Source organism: Marmota marmota, unplaced genomic scaffold, assembly GCF_001458135.2.
Source record: "Marmota marmota marmota unplaced genomic scaffold, marMar, whole genome shotgun sequence".
NCBI classification, from domain to species: domain Eukaryota; kingdom Metazoa; phylum Chordata; class Mammalia; order Rodentia; family Sciuridae; genus Marmota; species Marmota marmota.
In genome coordinates, this window is record NW_026000243.1 from 4,616,441 (window position 1) to 4,635,003 (window position 18,563).

Below are 18,563 nucleotides of genomic sequence, written 5' to 3' on the forward strand. Positions count from 1 at the left end.
GGATGGCTCACCTGCTGATGGTACCAGGAGCCCGTCATCATCTGCCTCTTTTCCTTGGTTTGATCTGCAGTAAACTCACAAAACCCTCCAACTGTAGCTGTAGTGAACTATCGATGTCAATGGAGTCCTTCCTGCTGTCCTACAGTCCAGGGCCTTCGCATACTGCTTCACCACCTACAGTACTTCCTCTACCTTCCTTCTCTACCTGGCTAACCTCTACTTATTCCTAAATACTCATGACCCATTACTGTCCCAGTCCCAGTGTGAGGTCATTGCATTGGACACATTGCTCTCTCACAGATTTCGTCACATACTACTAACATGAAGGCACATGTGCAGATTTATATAAATAATAATTTAAAATACATAAAATTTTTATTTCTCAGACACAGTAGGAACATTCAAATGCATGATAGCCATGAGTGCCTAGAAAATGCATAATAACAGTGCAGATATAAACCTTTACATTACTGCAGAAAGTTCTTCTGGATCATGCTGGTTAAAAGGTTTAAAACATTTCCTTATCTTCTTTGGACTTTAAATTACTTGAGGTCACATATGTATCAACAGTGTGAGCAATGTTTAATAAATATATGCTGAAAAATAAATAACTTATTAAGATCTGAGTTTCATATCTCTTCCATTATTGCATGCAAATGTCCAAAGTCCTGTTTTAATCTAAAGGGACAAATGTTGACCAAAGGGGACAACCAAGAAGAAAAGTTAGAGACAATAAGTACAGCAGAGCTCCTGGTATATCTATTGCCTCCAGCTCAGGAAAAGGATCATCTCTCTGTCTTGATGCTACATCATTAAGGGGAAGACAATAGAAGTTTAGAATTCCATTCTGGGAAACTATACCCTTGACTGATTTTTGGACTTGGGCTTGGGAAGTATTAACAAATGCAAATATTGCTCAAAAAGCAGGCTATATCATTTCTTACAAATGATGTCCACTAGGCAGTATTACTTTTGATTGGGAGGCAATACTAACTGTGTCCTGTTTAGTTTGAAATGCTAAGGGGAGTGAATGTTCAGTTTACTGTCAGGGAAACTGGATAATAGAGCACCTTTACATTGCTCACTAGCCATAAACCATGGATTAGCTAGTTTAAAGATATTCTTTTCAGCATGGACTGTTCTCTGGGGTTATGGAATAATCAGAACCAAAATATACAATGCCTAAATCTAGGAGGATCAAACATAATAAGCAAGTCAGATCTATTTTCAAGCAAAATAAAGGAGTGTATGAGCCTTTCAACCTGTTAATATAAAAAAACCCAGCTGATCCTGAATAGAAAGATATAGAAAGTATAAGAGAAACTTAGTTCAGGTTGTTATTTTATTTTCTAAATCTAAATGCACTGGATAGTCTCCTAACACTACAGTTAGTTTGTGGTAAATATCCAGTGATCCAATTCCAATCTTTTTCCATTTGGGATTTGTGTAAATCGTAATTGCTCTTTTAAACCTTGATCCAAGGAAGCTAGTGATAGCATAGCTTCCAAAGTTTGAACTAAGCCTTGGAGTAAAACCCAACTTTGAATGACTCACATGATTGACAGATTTAGATAGACTTACATAATTTAATAGTTAATTCCCTTGTCCTCTGTTTTTATCTTTTATTGACTTTGAATAGAATTTTGTTTAATCAGGAAAAAAAGTTCATATTCTGTTTACAATTCAGGACATAGCCATTTGGCAATAAGATCAAGCCACTAATCATTCATATTCATTTGTTAAGTTTAGTTTAAGCCAGTGACAGCCAATCCTAGAAAGTATATTAGGATTTGTTTTTAAATGAGAAGTTAAACATAATGACACAGAAAATTAAAAAACAACAAATATTATTAATGCCACCATCCAAACAATTGTTCTTATTCGTGTCTATAATTTTCTAGAGTCTATCTATATGTATCAAATTTTATCAATTGTAATTTACATACTACTTTGCATTCTGATTTTTTTCTCTTAAGATTATATTTCAAACATTAAAAAAATCAATTTTGGAAAGCCATAACTCTGATATTACTCTGCAGTAGTCTTAAGAGACATTTACTGCCTAAGGAATCCCAACAAATCATTTCAGGCTTCTGTCAGTCTCCAATGACACCATTTAGGAAGAAGTGGAGGTAAGAAATAAAATATAATGTAGCCCTGCAAGGGAAGAAGACAACAGAGTTGCCAAGTGGTGCTGTCTGACAAGGCCTCTCTGGAGAGGCTAGGATGAAAGCCACACAAATTACTGAAAGCAATTTAGGAAATTGGAGACCCTTCAAGTGTGGGGAAGAAAAATGCAAAGGATAGCATGGTCTGGAGAAATCTGTTTTTTTTTTTTTTTTCCTTAAAGAATATGTAGTAAAGATGCTTAGCTATGTATGTTTGTATATTTCCAAAGGAATACCCCCTTGGTCTGGGACAGAAGGGATATGGCTAGTGTCACAGTGCATTAGAGGAGAAACTGCAGATTTTTACCTTGCACAACTGAAGATTCTTGTGGCAGGACCTTCCTTCTCGCTCCCCTAATCAGCCATGTGTCCTTGTTATGACCTTGCAAAAAAGGGTCTTTACATTGTCTCTGGCTCTCTGAGATATGGTATTTGAGATCCTGTCATCCTTTTGATAGTGGCACTACTGCTTGGCACAGTAACATAACAAATACATGAGTGTTCTAAATACACATGTATGCACACATAGGCCGTCCCCCTAGGAGTTCAAGGCACACAAAGAAGACGGACTTTCCACCCATGCTTGGGATGGGATTCATGGGAAGAGAGAGATCTCTCAATGCTGCAATTGGTAGGACCATGCGAAAGCACTGAGGATTTAAATCACGCTGCTTTTGTAATTTAAAGTGCAGTAATTTAATCTCAAATGTCATCCTTCTAACTGGTGGGTTAGAGTGAGAGAAATGGGAAGAATAAGACCCACCCTTTCATTGTTGCCATATGTATCGCTGGTCCATCAGATTTGTTTACAGAAGGGTGTTGTCATGCTGACAAAAATCACCACTAACCTGAATTTTCAGAAAAACCTATGAGTGGTTGTCTCCTGATTCCAGGCTCCTGGGATATGCCACATTCTTTTTATGTGCCCTTGACATTTCTCATTCTTTGCTTCCTTTCTTAAAATGTGGGGGATGGGCTCTAAAGATGCCATCCAAGGCTCGCTCCAGTTCTAACACTTAACATTTCCATGATTTATTGATGGTTGGCCCTGCATGGTTAGGACAGTGACTTACTTAGAGGGCAATGAGAAAGAGAGGTATAGAAAGTAAAATCCATCAAGAGTTACCATGGGCTGAGTACCACAAACACGACTCCTTTGGGATTCCCTTTAATCTGCAGCTATGGAGTAAAAGTAAAACGAAAACAGAAGACTTATTCCTGATTTTTAGATGAGGACAAAAGGCAGAGATAAAAAACAAAACAAAACTGACCAAGGTGTTCAGCCTGTATAGTATAGAAACAAACAGTGAACACAGTGTTCTTTGTCTTCCAAATCCTAACCTTCTCAAATTTGGCTTTATCAATAACATGTTGCCCACCCCCAAGGTCCTGTGCCAAACTATCCTGTAGAAACTCCTGATTTGAGGAAGAAGTATGGAAGACAGAACTGCAGTTATGAGAGGGGGCTTTGGGATCAATTCACCACCTGCACAGAGAGAACTATGAATAACCAGGATCAATATCGAAGCTATGCTAATGGTGAGAATCTTGTACTTATATCATCTGAAAGCTGTTGTTTAAATTATTACATCCTTGACTATTTTATATATTTTCAGTTGTAATCTGTATACCACCTTTAAGTCTAATATTATTTCATAAATATTTTGATGGGTACTTCAGTTACCTCATATTACTAAATTCTAACTCTTATTCTCTCAAATTCTCAAAACATGCAGAACTTAGAGAAAAGAGTAAAGATACTTGATACCAAATGATAATTTATTTTATCTAATTTATCTAATAAATTTTATTTTGAAATAAGTGAAATATGGAATATATTTGTACAAAAATTAAGACATTCAATTTCAATTGTGTTGTGTGTATGTGGGTGTACATATGTGTATTTTTTCTGAACAAGACAATTATGGTTGATTCACATTGCAAATAAATGTGCCTTTGAGTTACTGGTCATACATGTTAGCATAATGTCACTCTAAATTTCATTTATTTGATGAGAAATCGATTCATTTTTTCCTCTGTTCGTCACATATGAAAGTACATTCATTATATATATCTGTAAAAGTTTGGAAAGCAAAAACTTTAGTTAAAATTCTAATTAAAAGAACTAAAGGGTGTACTATGTGGGAGGAAAAGCCAGGCACTGTCATTTACTATAACAAGTTTGCCATATTAATTTGATGGGAGTCTTTTTCTTAGGATGACAGGGATAAACATCACATATGGACCACTTTGATGTGTGTCATTGCCCTGATTGACCTTTGCATGCAAGATAAGCAATTGCTACTCCAAAAATCTTACAATCTGAAGGCTCTTTCATTTATCCACAGAGAATTAGCAGAATAAAGTTGCCTAAGTGGCAACAAGGTTGTACCCACAGCTGCCTACAGGTTTACAGCCAAGATGAGCTACCCAGACTCCGTGATGCTCAGGGTTTTGCCATTGTCCTTCCTGACTAAGGTCACTTGTTTTATAACTGTTATTTATTACAGATTGGATCTGTCTAGTCTATTGTTTGGCTGTAACCTTCCTAATCATCTTTTCTTTTAACGGAATAGCCAGATGATCTCAAATGACCTTGGGATTTGAACATTCATTGGAAAATTAAAAAGATGGAGTACTAAAAAAGTCAAATCAGCTACTGAGTTATTTGCCTTCACCTACTTCAAGAAAGCAGATGATGATGCCCCAGGTGCCCGAGATCAAACCTGAGCTTTTCCTGGGAATGGAAGCTGGGCTCCGCTGCCAGGCAGCAGTTATCAGTCTTGCATATCAGCCAGGCAGAGCTTGGCCTGACTCTTCAGAGAAGCAGCTGGCCCCTATTAGGATACTAATCGTCTTAAACAGGCTTTGATTAAGGTGAGTCCTTGATGCCACAGCTGGTTACTTTCTGAGCACTTCCCAATGCTTGACTCATAGGTGCTGGGCTATGCAAGGAAAGTCTCCTTCCAGAAGCCACAGGCCCATGTAAGCTGCTGCTGGATTAGTGATACACATATGGATCAGCTCAATGAGCCTTGACTTCATTTCTTGTTCAAGATTGCTTTGTCCTGAGCTCCTAAACATCTTCTCTCAGCCCTTACCAAAGGATGATCAGATATTGCAAATTTCCATTTCTATCCCTTCTGTCCCAAAATAGCTCAGTAAATGCCCCTCCAAAGTAATTACAAATTGAAGAGTGACTGGCCAGCCATTATTTTGTGTATTATAACTTTTCTCCTCAAACCCAGAGAGGCCATGCCTAGCACACTGTGATGTGAGGAAAAGAGCTTAGGCTATGGAATCAGATGGAGGAAACAACTCTAACATTTACATGTAGTTTCTGGTGATATTAAATGAGCCATATCACTTCACTTGTTTTGAATTTCTCATCTATCAAATGGAACTAATAATACCTAATTTTCTGAGTTGTTGTTAATAATAAATGAAACAAGATCCATTACAGTGCCTGATACATAGTAAGCTCCCAGTGAATATTAGCCTAAAAATTGTTAACTAATGTAATAATTTATAAACCCCAGCCTTGTGGAGTATATTTAATCCATGTTAACAATATTTACTGATATTTATAATATTAAGCATGGCATGTGATGATATTTTTTAAGGAAATGATGATTTGGGCTAAGGGAATACTTAGCTAGATGGTAAGCTGAGAGTGAACAGAGGTACTTGTAGAAATTGAGGGTGGTTGTACACAAGCATGACTCAAACCAGGCAGAAAGACCACTGTCTGTTGATCTGGATGGACAAAGCCTTAGGAACATAATGCACTTAGCAGAGTGTATGTCAAAGGCTGGACTATGGAGAAACAAAGGACAAAGAGTGTACTTTTAACCTGACAGGAGAGTTGTCTATCCTTAGTGTGATTCCAGGCAAAAGCCAGAATAGCTGTTGTTTGATTTCCAACATGAATAGCATTTTAATTCATAGATAGTAAAATGAAATCTAAAGATGTGGGCCAATACAAGAAAATGAATGCTAGTTAGATGCAACAGAAAATGTCCAACCATAAGTCAGTGTTATACTTGAAGGAATGAGTGAAATCAAAGACTGTTGGGAGAAATTTGGTACTATCATCATCTATGAAATTTTCCATGTGTCTGCTATTTTACAGCTTGTGAAACACTTTTACCCACATTAGTTATTACTAGTATGTTATGTGAATGGATTATTTCTATTCTCCTTTCCCACAGTTGAGGGAACTGAGGGCCACTATGACTACTTGATCTTTTCAAGGTCACACAGAGGGCAAAGCTCAGATTCTGGATGAAAGTGCAGGACTATGAGTTATGAATCCAGCCTTCTGCCATTAAACATTGAAGAGCTGCTCTTTAAATATTTTCAACTTATGCCAACTTTTTCATTGGAATCCCTGAATTCTCCACTGGAAGGAGCTCAAGCAGGCAATATGGTACTCATGTCTTTCATTGGCAAAAACATGATAGATGTGACAGTGAAAGGAAATAAATGTTGGAAATTATTTCATAAATATTAGCTTTTACTGGGATGAGTATTCAATTTTAAGATATCATATGATGGTACAAGCATAAATCACTTGACAATCAGGCTAAAACATGATTTGAGCCCCCTACCCTAAAAAGTGAGCAGAGCAAAAGAAGTATCATGACCTATTTTTCTACAAGTCATATTTGGCTGAGAAAGTACTTGAAAGACCACTTGGCTACAGATGCTTTTAAAGGGAAACTTAGTGTTCACTGGGTAAGCTCAAGAATAGGGCTTATTGGGATAACTATCTGTATCACCCAGAAGCCTGTGTGGCTAGCACTTGAGCTCTGACATGTCCTAGAGAGGGAAACCTTGCTGCAGGGCACTAGGGTCCGGATCCCTCTTCTTATGTGCCCTTATGCATTGAAGGCCCTCCTGTGACAATACACCTCATTTGAAAACACAAGATTTGTTTTATGTGATAGAAGTCATATGATCCCATAGCACTAATCACAGAGTACCTGCTGAGGAAGGGAGGTTCTTCCTTATTTCATAGATGAGACTAGTGAAAGTTAAAGAAATTATTTAATTTACCAAAGGTCACTCACCTAGAAAACGACAAATCTGGAATCCTGGTCTACTTCTCCATCTGTTATTGCACGCAATCCTTCTTGGCTAAAAATGTACACTGAGTACACATTGTGTCTCACTGATCACTTTTTCTGGGTTTATGATTAGATTCAACACAAAACTCATTTATTGAGCCTCTACACAGTTCCAAGCACTGTGCTAAATGCAAAGATACAGTAGCCACACTCAGAGTGTACATCTATGGGGAAATGGCTCAGAAGCCAATGGATGGCTGTGGTTTCCAGACTCTTGCAATTTCTCCTACAGTGGCTTGAATTCCCAGCTGTACTCCACTATTTGATATTCATGAGACTGTTGAAATCCAACATTGCATTTTATCTTTTTAGTTACCTCTTTATATTCCCTTCACTTTCGTGCCAGTTGGAACATTGCTTGTGCTGTATTTCCTCACCAGTTGTTCTCTTTCCCTCTCCTCCCTCCCCTCCCCCTTTCCATTCTTTCTACATACACAAATATTTTAAATATTTTTTTCTTTCCACTGAATTTATGGATTTCCCTGTCTACATTATGTATGGGTATGTTATACATTTTCCTAAACTTTATATATTAGGCAAAAATGTAAGTCAAATTACCTGTGTATCCCTATCATGTCTAGAAGAGCTATCACAGAAGGCAAAGCCTTAACAAACAGTCATATAAATAAATCTAGAAAAGATGCCCTAATTTACTTTCGTTCACCACTCATGGATTAAATATCTTCTATAAGCATACCGTGATTGGTGAACGTGAGTTTTTTATTGATCATTAAACAGATTCAATTTTGATCATGTGGATGTTACTACTCCTTTTGGTTTTATCCATGGATTAAATCTTAAAAATTCCTCAGACACTGGGGATACACACTGGGAATCGTGGAGGGTTTTCTTCAGGTTGGACTTCAGAGAACATTTATGACACTGGAAGATTCTTCTTTCTTTCTTATTTAGATCTGCAGAGAAATGTCAGTAAACCATTATTTCTTCTCAACTTTCCAGACTGTTTAACTCTAGCTTAATTTATTGAGTATATGTTTTGTTCTCAAACAAAACATATACTCAATAAATTGAGTATTCTGTTGTGTTATTAAATTGTGTTTTGTTGTATGTCATTGTGTATCTATCTAATCCTACAGTTTAGTTTTGAGGGGAAAGTCATTTCACCAACTCCTTTCTTTCTTCACAATAAAATATTTTCTCCGGGCTAGGGTTGATTTTTTTTTAACAGTCTTTCTGTGTTACTATTTAAGCTGCTTTCTATAGAGCTCACACTAATTGCTTTACTTTCTCTGTTCCGCATCTAATAGCAATTACACATGACCTCATTAATTAATACTCATCCTGCTTGGTGTTTACATTGCTTTCCACATGCAGATAGAACAGAACAAGGAAACATTCTTTTGAAGATACCTCTTTAAAACACCATACAGCAGAGGTTCACCTGGGCTTTCACTATCTTCCATAGCTTTCTTTACTGTTGTAGACTCAAAACCAGCCATATCCCACGTGACTTTGAGATGAGGTCCAAGTCCAGAGCTTATCTACTCTAACTGTAAAGATTAACATTAGTAAAGCATTTTAGAAACCATGAAATTCTTGCACATATTAGCTCCCTTTCTTTCCACAGCAGCATATGAAGAGGGTATTATTACCATTATATTACAGATGAGGAAACTGAAGTTAAAAAAAGTTTAAATGATCTGCTCAAGTTTACATCGTCATGAAGATGTAGGACCAGGATTTGAGTCCAAATCTTTTTGATCTGAAAATGTCATGATTTTTTTCTCTTTATATGACTCTTTATTTATATGCATAGCAATTCCATGTTGCCACTGAATGTTCAACAATTACTAAAATCCAGCAACAAACATGCCCTGGTTCAAACAGTATGTTCAAGGTTAGTAGGTGACAGAGAATGCATCACAAATTAATGACAAAAGGGTCAATGATTCAATAAGTGGTGCAGAGAAAATAGGCTAGGTTTATGAGAAAAAACAAATCAATTTAGATTCTCTTATAAAATTAAACATCAAAGTAAAGTCTAGATGAATTAAAGACTCCTATAAAAACCAAATACATTGGAAGAAAATATAAATGAATAATTATCTGGTCCTTGATGAGGCAAACTTATTCAAACTTGAAAGTAAAAGGAGATATTTCAAAGGAAGCAGTTGATATATCTAACTAGACAAAAATTAAACAAATTATCAAAACTATAAACAGCAAATAAGAAAGACATTTGTAACATGTATGACAGAAATAGCCTAACACCATTAATATATGAAAAGTTTGTATCAATCAGTGAGAAAAAGCATTAGAATTGTTATTAAGAAAAAGTAAAGGAGGAATATACATTGTGAAAATGTGTTCAACTATCAAAAATATAAATTCAAAGCAAGAATTTATTTATACAATGTTTATAATGGTCCAGTGAGAGAAAGACACATTCACACTCAAGTGCACATAAATGAATTGATGTAGGCTTTGAGGAATGCATTTGAGTGGCGTGTTTAAAAAAATAATAAAAACATTCATATCTTTTAACCTATTCATACTGCTGATATGAAATTATCTTAGAAACATGAACAAAGATGTATGCAAAATGTCAATTAAAATCTCATATTAGAAGACATATTAAGAGAGGAAACTTACTTCCAGGCTCATTAATTTATCCCCACTACCAAGAACAGGACTTTTACTAGGTAAGAGTTCAAATGAATGGTGGAACTAATGATTGACTGCAACCTATTATATAATAGTTGAGGAATAGTTAACTTGTAGTATATCCATATAAACATATTCACTAAAATAAATAATTTTAAATTTTTTGAATGGTAAAATGCAATTGGTGTAACATTTTAAAGAAAACAGGATATAAAGCCATACATACAATATGATATATGCAAATATATATGCAAATATGTGCACATACACAGAGTGGAAAATACCAGATGGAAATGTGTTAAAATGCTAACAGTAATTACTTCTTAAGAGTTAGAATTACAGATAATTGTAACTTTCTTAATAGTAGTGTTCTGTATTTTCCACATTTCACAGAAAGCACATAAAACATTTCACATGAAAGCACACAAAACAATCTAACATGTTAGAAAGTTAACTGTGATTACCTCTAGATGAGGAGATATTTTAATTTTTTGGTAAATTTGCTAAAATAAATATGTATTATTTTGATAAGAAGAAATGTGATATTTTTTAAAAAAATAGGTCATCAATAGCATGAAAAGCAATGAGCCTTAGAAAGACTGGATATTGCAAAGTCGAGATTAGAGAGAGCAATGCTACAAAACGAGACCCTGACCAATCGATTGCATTAATAGCCCAGATTATTCACTTCCTTAATTCCACGGCCCTTCCTCGAAACTTTTAGTGCCCTCCCACACTCACTCTGAGCTTGGCCATGGGATTTGTCATGGCCAATGTACTTACCAAAGATGACACAAGCAGAGCTTTAAATAGGCTTGTACCTTTGGGCCAGTTCTCAATCTCTGACACCTCCACTGTCTATCTTCCTGCAGGAAGAGAGGCACATGGCTTAGCTCACAAACAGCCCACTACCAGTCATAAGGGTGAACTCAATTGAGACTGGAATCACCCACGTAGTCCAGGTTAACTTGCTGATCTACAGATATGTGCACTAAATAAACACTTAATGTTGTAATACACTGAGTCATGAGATAGTTTGCTACTCAGCATTATTATGAAAATAGTTTTTGACTCACAAGAATACAATGACTGTGTGTTGATGAGCAATACCAAACTCTCTGCTTCAGCTGAGGTTTGCGTGAAACATTTCTCTTGATTATAAATTTCCTGATGTGCTGCAGTCCGGCTGCAGCAAAATAACCGGGGGGTGACGAATAACTTGTAAACGTTGATACAGCAGGAGTGGGAGCCATTTATTGCAGGACAGGAGCAGTATTTATACATTCCACACAGCTTATCTAATTAGCATAAACTAGATACATCAGTCAACTAATCAGGAATCTCCACACTTAATGGCTCGCTTTTGTTACTTCTCAAACCACTCCCTCTGGCATTTTGCCAGGCACCATCCAGACTTGTTTACGAACTCTAACATTCCCCTGGCAAAATGCCAGGTGTTATTCTGACTTGTTTACAGACTCTAACAATTCCCCCTTTTGTTTAATTTAAATAACAACCATAGTGGTTTTTACATAAACACCATAAATAACCTGCTACAAACAGAAAGGAAGGATACAAAATGCCACAATACCAAGCCAATTGATGGCTCCATGCAAGAAGCCCTTGGAAAAATTATACCAGCAATGACACTGTTAGCAAAGATACCGAGTTACAATTTGTTATAGATTACAGTTTGTTGTCTCAGTCCAGGTAAAGCAGTCTCTCAATAGATTAACTCACAGTCCAGGTAAATCACAGTCCAGGTAAGTTCTGCAGGCAGCTAGCTTAAATCACAGTCCAGGTAAGTCCTGCAGGCAGCTAGCTTGATCTGAAGTCTCCTCTGGTTCTCAGCAACACTGGAAATTCTTCTACATTTGTTTTCACCAGCACTAGGATGAAGGCAGGAACTCTGGATGGCTAAAGAAAATCACTATCATGTAATCTAAAATTCTGAGTTTCTTCAAATTTAGTGTTCTCATGGTTTTTGGAAAAGCATAATTTTTTTGAATTACTATTATAGATACTGTATAANCGTCACTTACCCCCAAGTGTCCCGGGGCTCCCCGTACGGGCCACCATCTGCCGGAGTCCGGCTGCAGCAGAATAATCAGGGGGGTGACGAATAACTTGTGTACGTTGATACAGCAGGAGTGGGAGCCATTTATTGCAGGACAGAAGCAGTATTTATACATTCCACACAGCTTATCTAATTAGCATAAACTAGATACATCAGTCAACCAATCAGGAATCTCCACACTTAATGGCTCGCTTTTGTTACTTCTCAAACCACCCCCTCTGGCATTTTGCCAGGCACCATCCAGACTTGTTTACGAACTCTAACATTCCCCTGGCAAAATGCCAGGTGTTATTTTGACTTGTTTACAGACTCTAACACTGATGCTCAAATGTCATTCTCTCCAGTCAATTGATACCTCACAAAGAACATGGATTTCATGGGAGTAAAAATGCCCTGATAAAATACTCTGGTTCCTGGAAATGTTTCCACATCCATGCTCCCTGGATATTAATAAAATAAACTGACATAGAGGTCAATTTATAGACCCCTCATTCATTTATTTAGCCTTCAAGTGTCTCCGTGGTTCCAATCCAACTGGGGTAATGACAAGCTATAATTTCTGGGACTAAGGTGATGACACTGGACCCTGGGATCTGGGCAGTATACCAGGATGCTGGAATTATGTGGTACTTCCTAGAAAACCAAAGACTAATTTTCCTCTTACTGTTGTTATAATCTTTCTACTATCCTTTAACCTTCAGCACCAAACATTAAACCAAGTGCATGAATCAGAGGCATGTCAAAACTTGAAAGTGGAAATCCACTGCTTATGAACTCATTAAACATCATTACGTTTCTATCCAAACACTGTTTCAGGGAAAAAGGACACATCAGATTGTCAGACACTGATGTCATCATCTATTTGAATTACAAAAGTAATGATAAAACCACCATTTACTGAGCATCTAAATGATATCAATATTGTGCTACTCTCTCTGCACACATGACACCATAATAACCCTCTAAGGTAAGTGTCATTTCCTCCATTTTCAGAACATGTAAAGAAAATGCATTAGCTGAGGTTTAAAAAGGTTAGGAAATGAGCTGAGATCACAGGCTGTGGTATGGCAGAGGCAGAGCTCACATCCATGTCCACAGAACCCTTAAGCTCATTCATTCTTACATGCCCACTTCCCATGTCAATATCTTATAGTGAGCAGACATGCTGATTTCCTTAGAGGTTGTAGTCACCCTTGTAAATCAATAGATAAATAGAGAAATATAATAAATAAAATTTAGTTTCTAATTAGCTCTCCACTCTAGGGTCTCATTCATTTGATATACAATGAAGGCTTTTATGCTTATCCTTCATACATAACCAATAATCTTAAAGCACTCTCAAATATACATTCTCACCTAGTAATCTGTAGCCCCTTTACTACAAGGATTAAAAGGACAATGAATTTTCTTCATTCACTGCTCAACATACAGTACCCTCTGATTCTCTTAGTATAATGTGATAATAACAAATGTATATGATTTTAGTATAATTTTTACCATGCTGTTCTCAGGCTCATGAATGCAAATATAAAAAATATGATCTCTGTATAGCTAATAATCTTTATTTTGTATCAAAGCAAACCCCAGCATCCTTTCACTCAGTTATTTCTCTCTTACCTCACCCTCCTTGCTACCTTGCCTGGACAGCAGCCTAAGTACTTCCTTCTCATTTGTCTATCATACTCTGTACACTGACAACTTAATTTGGAAATATTTTAATAAGATGTTCATATTAAAGTAGTCTGACAACTTAATTTGGAAATATTTTAATAAGATGTTCATATTAAAGTAGTATTAATTACAGCAGTCTAAAATCCTACTCTCTATGGGTTAATATTTTTAATATGGGTAGTGTTAAACTTAAAAAATTAAATTTTGGCAATAGACATCTCAATATCACATGAAAGCTTATGAAGTGGAATCCTTTTATAAATGCATCTTTTTCTAGTATCTTTCAGCTTATATGGTTTAGGTCCTGTTTTTCTTAGCAACATAGCATCTTCTTATACAGTATCTATAATAGTAATTCAAAAAAATTATGCTTTTCCAAAAACCATGAGAACACTAAATTTGAAGAAACTCAGAATTTTAGATTACATGATAGTGATTTTCTTTGTATTTTTTCCTTTCTTTTTTTTGTAACATTTTGATCTGAGTTAAGAAAACTACACATCTGTCAACTTTAAGATATTTAGAGGAAAATACAGATGGTTCTCAATTCATGATGGAGTCATGTCCTTGTAAACTCATTGTAAGTTAAAGTACGAATAAGTGGGTAATTCATTGAATACACCTAACCTGCTGAGCACCCTAGCTTAGCAACACAGTACACAGTGACATATGAGTTGTTCCCCCCACATAAGCCCATGGCATACTGGGTGCTACGGTCGGTCCCCTGCTGCTGCTGCCCAGCAACCTACAAAATTATTTTACTGCATATTGTTAGAGAAAAAGATCAAAATTTAAAATTCAAGTATGGTTTCTGCTGAATACTTGTTGCTTTCACAACATAAGGTATTCAGCAGAAACATAAGCACCCCCAACCATAGCAAGTTGGGGACCATCTTTTTTTTTTTTTAAATAGCGTGGATTGAACTCAGAGGTGCTTAACCACGAAATGGAATCACATCCCCAATCCTTTTTATTTTATTTTGAGACAGGGTCATGCTAAGTTGCTTGGATCCTCACTAAGTTGTGGAGGCTGACTTTAAATTTGCAATTTGGAGTTGCTGAGATTATAAGTATGCATCACCATGCCCAGCGGAGACCTTTCTAATTACACATCATTATGATGACAGTCATTAGTACCAACTTAACCAAGAAATACTGTATGCACACATACTCACTACTCTATCTTCATACCCAAAAAAATGCTAGGCATATAATAGGCAGTTTAATTGTTGAATTTATGAGTGTGTGGTTTTTTTCACACATACAGTCTACACATACAGATACAATCATACACATTCATTACATAGATATACAAAGACAGACACACATATACAACATAAAACACAATTATTCCCTGAGATTTTGCATGAGGGGATGTTTATATTTTGTACTTGCCACTTTGTATCTTTCTAGAATATCCCAACAGGGACACAAAATGGTACCACTTCCTTTTTCTTTTTCTTCATTACAAAATATTGAATCTGATTAACTAGAGGGTTGATAGATCAATTTCCTTAGAGAACATTGTCTTAATCGTCTTAAAATTTGTGCTACTTGTTATTTCACACTCCTAAACTTGAGGAGGTTGTGGGGAACCAAATGCCTCACTGATTTAGTCCCTTCTGCTAAAAGGTCAGGTCTAGCAGGTTTTCTCCCCCGCCCCCCGCAAGAACACACATTATTCAAGCATATAACTCATCTTCCCTAATTAGGGATTGAAGATATTTCTGGAATTAGAACCACACACAAGTGGTATAAAAACAAAAAACAAACAAACAAACGGACAAAAAAGAAAGAAAAGAATAAAATAGAAGCCCAAAGCCCTGTCTTTTACACCTAGCAGTGATGTTTTAACTTTACTTCAGTATTATGCAGTGAAGTGGGAGCCAGCCACCAAACCCTCTAACTTGAATTACCACATTCCTCAGAAGAGTCCTTAGCACAGCCACAGAGGGGAGACAATGGAATTTCATGAATTAGTCATTCTTCACACAATTCCCTCTAGCAGGTGTCTGATTATTGTACACTGCTGGTGGTTATGGAAGAAAATATCATTTTATTCATTCTCCATTGAGCACACGGTTATTAATCATTTAATACTATGTGCCCAACTCTGTTCTAGGTTCTATGGATAAAACAATGGCAAAACGGAATTTAAAAAAGCCTCATTGACATTGAGCTTGATTAAAATTGACAGAATATATAAAAAAATAACTAAATAAGCAAATTGACTAAAGGAGACTATTTACTCCCCTCCAGTGTGATAAGGAGTGTATGGAGCAGTGAGCTAGGGAGACTTTTTGTGGCCACTGTGAAACAAGATCAGTTCTTTTGCATTAGAACAAAAACAGGAAATATTCCAAGAAGGCATGCTTGGTATGTGTTGGTGACAGGAGATGTGGACGTGGTGATCTGACAGACTCATGTGGGGCTGAGGTGGACTAAGCACAGGCTCTTCTCTTCCCTTCATGCACTGATTTGAAAGGTATCAGCAATTGTGCCTCTCCAGTAAGTTTCCTTCAAAAAGAAAAGTGTGGCTGGTTTGCAGGCTGTGAATCCTGCATGTCCTGTTTGTAGGCACAAAGAAAACTAAATGAAAGTCAGCTGGATTTTGATGAAGGCTGCCAGGAAAGCTGAGTTCCTATGCTGCTCATCATACTGTCCTCTTTGTTGGGTTTATTTTTGTTCTAAGGACATTCTTGTATCTGGCAAGAGCCTGCAGACTCCCTACCGTGGAATAGAATCAATTCCTGTTTTCTCTCCATGAGAGCCAGGCAGACTTGCAGAGCTGGGGAAGCCTGCAGTGGACAGTTACTGTGTCTGCCCAGGCACCACCAGCCATCTGCAGTCTTCAGCAGAGTGCTTCAGAGACTCACCTCAAGGCTGATACGGAAGGTGACACAGAGGAGAGGGCAAGAGAAATGAAGATGGCTATTTACAAGTGGACTCCAATATATCAGGTGAACAGAAAGCATGTGTTTGGTTATAAATGAATATGGATTCCTGGAACTTTAACCCCATGGCATAGTTTAAATCAGATTCTAAAACTTCAAAGTTCAATGTAGGATTATAAAGTAAATAAATGCAAGTTATTCTAAATTGTTTTATTTTCTCCCATGACTTAAGAGAAGGCAACCTGTGTTTGAAGGCAGAAAAAGGGGGGAAAAAGAAGAAACAACAAACAGGAAAAGGCAAAAAAAAAAAAAAAAATGGTATGTTTTTCCTTTGAGCTAAATGAAGGAATTCATTACAGAGACTCAACCAGAATTGACTCTACTCTGGGCTAACACAATTATCTTAGAACCAGAATCCTCATGGTAGTTTCTATATATAGCAAAAATCTATTGGATGATGGCATTTGAATATAAGTACTCAAAGTCAGAAAATGTTGGTTTTTATATATCATATTAAATATATTTTCACATTTTATCTATATGCTTCCAGAATATTATTTTCATATATCACTTTGAAGATTATAGGAGAAAAATAATATGATTATTTAACACAGAAAAATAATTTGATGGGCTAGAGTGTGTGGCTCAGTGATAGAGAGTCCTTGCCTAGGGTTCTACTATGAGCACCACATATAAATAAATGAATAAAATAAAGGTCCATCAACAACAAATAACAAAAAATTTTCAAAGAAAAAGAAAAATAATTTGACAAAATTCACAATCTATTCATAATTAACACCTCTAAAAATTAGAAAAAGAAGAAAATATCCTTACTTCTAAAAAACAAACTTACTCATACTTATCACAAGCATTATATTCAATTTAAAACAACAACAACAACAACAAAAAGAAGCATTTCTTCCAATATCAAAAAAATCTTCAGAGATATCTGGTATTTTCACCCCTATTCAACTCTATGATGGCTATCAAATACAAAGCAATAAGACAAGAAAAGTAAATTACATAAACAAAGAAAATTAATTGTTATTATCAATAAATAATATTTTAATTTCCATAAAACATTCAATATAACATAATTTTTTTTTAATTATTAAGATAATTCAGTAAGATTGCTATATAAATATCATAATCTGGTAACATCTCTATACATTAAAAGTAACCAACTAGAAATTATAATCTTTAGGAAAATAGTCATCTTTAGTAGGACTAAAACTATAAGGTATTTAGGAAATTATCAAACAAATGCTATTTGAAATTACAAAATTTTATTAAAAGCTATTTAAGTTCATAATAAATATTGTTATAGACTATATTAAAAGAATTAAATCAAAATTTCAATAATTTTTGTACCTTTCTAGCATTGTTTCTAAAATTATAAAGTGTAATAATGGTCCTGTTAGCTAACCATGTTCAAAAAATAAAAGAAAGTGATTTTTGTACCTCCATCAAACAGAAAAATTTTCCATATTTATCAAAGACCTAAATATGAAAAGAAAAATTCTTAAAAATATTTTAGGAAATAAGTATATAGTTTTTGTAACAGAATAAGAAGCCATTTCTGAAAAAGACATCAAATAATATACAGAAAAAAGGAAAAGAGATACTTTACCACATGAAAATAAAAATACAACTTCAATGAATATAGTATAAATAATCTTAAAAATTAAAACTACAAAAAGTCATTTACTTTGCATAATATTAACAAAGGTGAATATTTTGGACATACAGAACACACATACAATCAACAAGACAAGCATGTTCTACCAAACACAAAAAGAAAATGTCAGAAGTTTGAAATTGGAGGTTTTTCAGTACAGAAGATCTAAATTGCCAGTATGTATATGAAGATTATTCTATATATCATGTAAAACTTTATGGTATGTACAATTTTTAATCACAGTACTTTGGTTAAACAAGTGCCCCTGACAACAGTCAAACTGTCAGTCACCATGGGATATTAACTGTTAATAATTAAAGG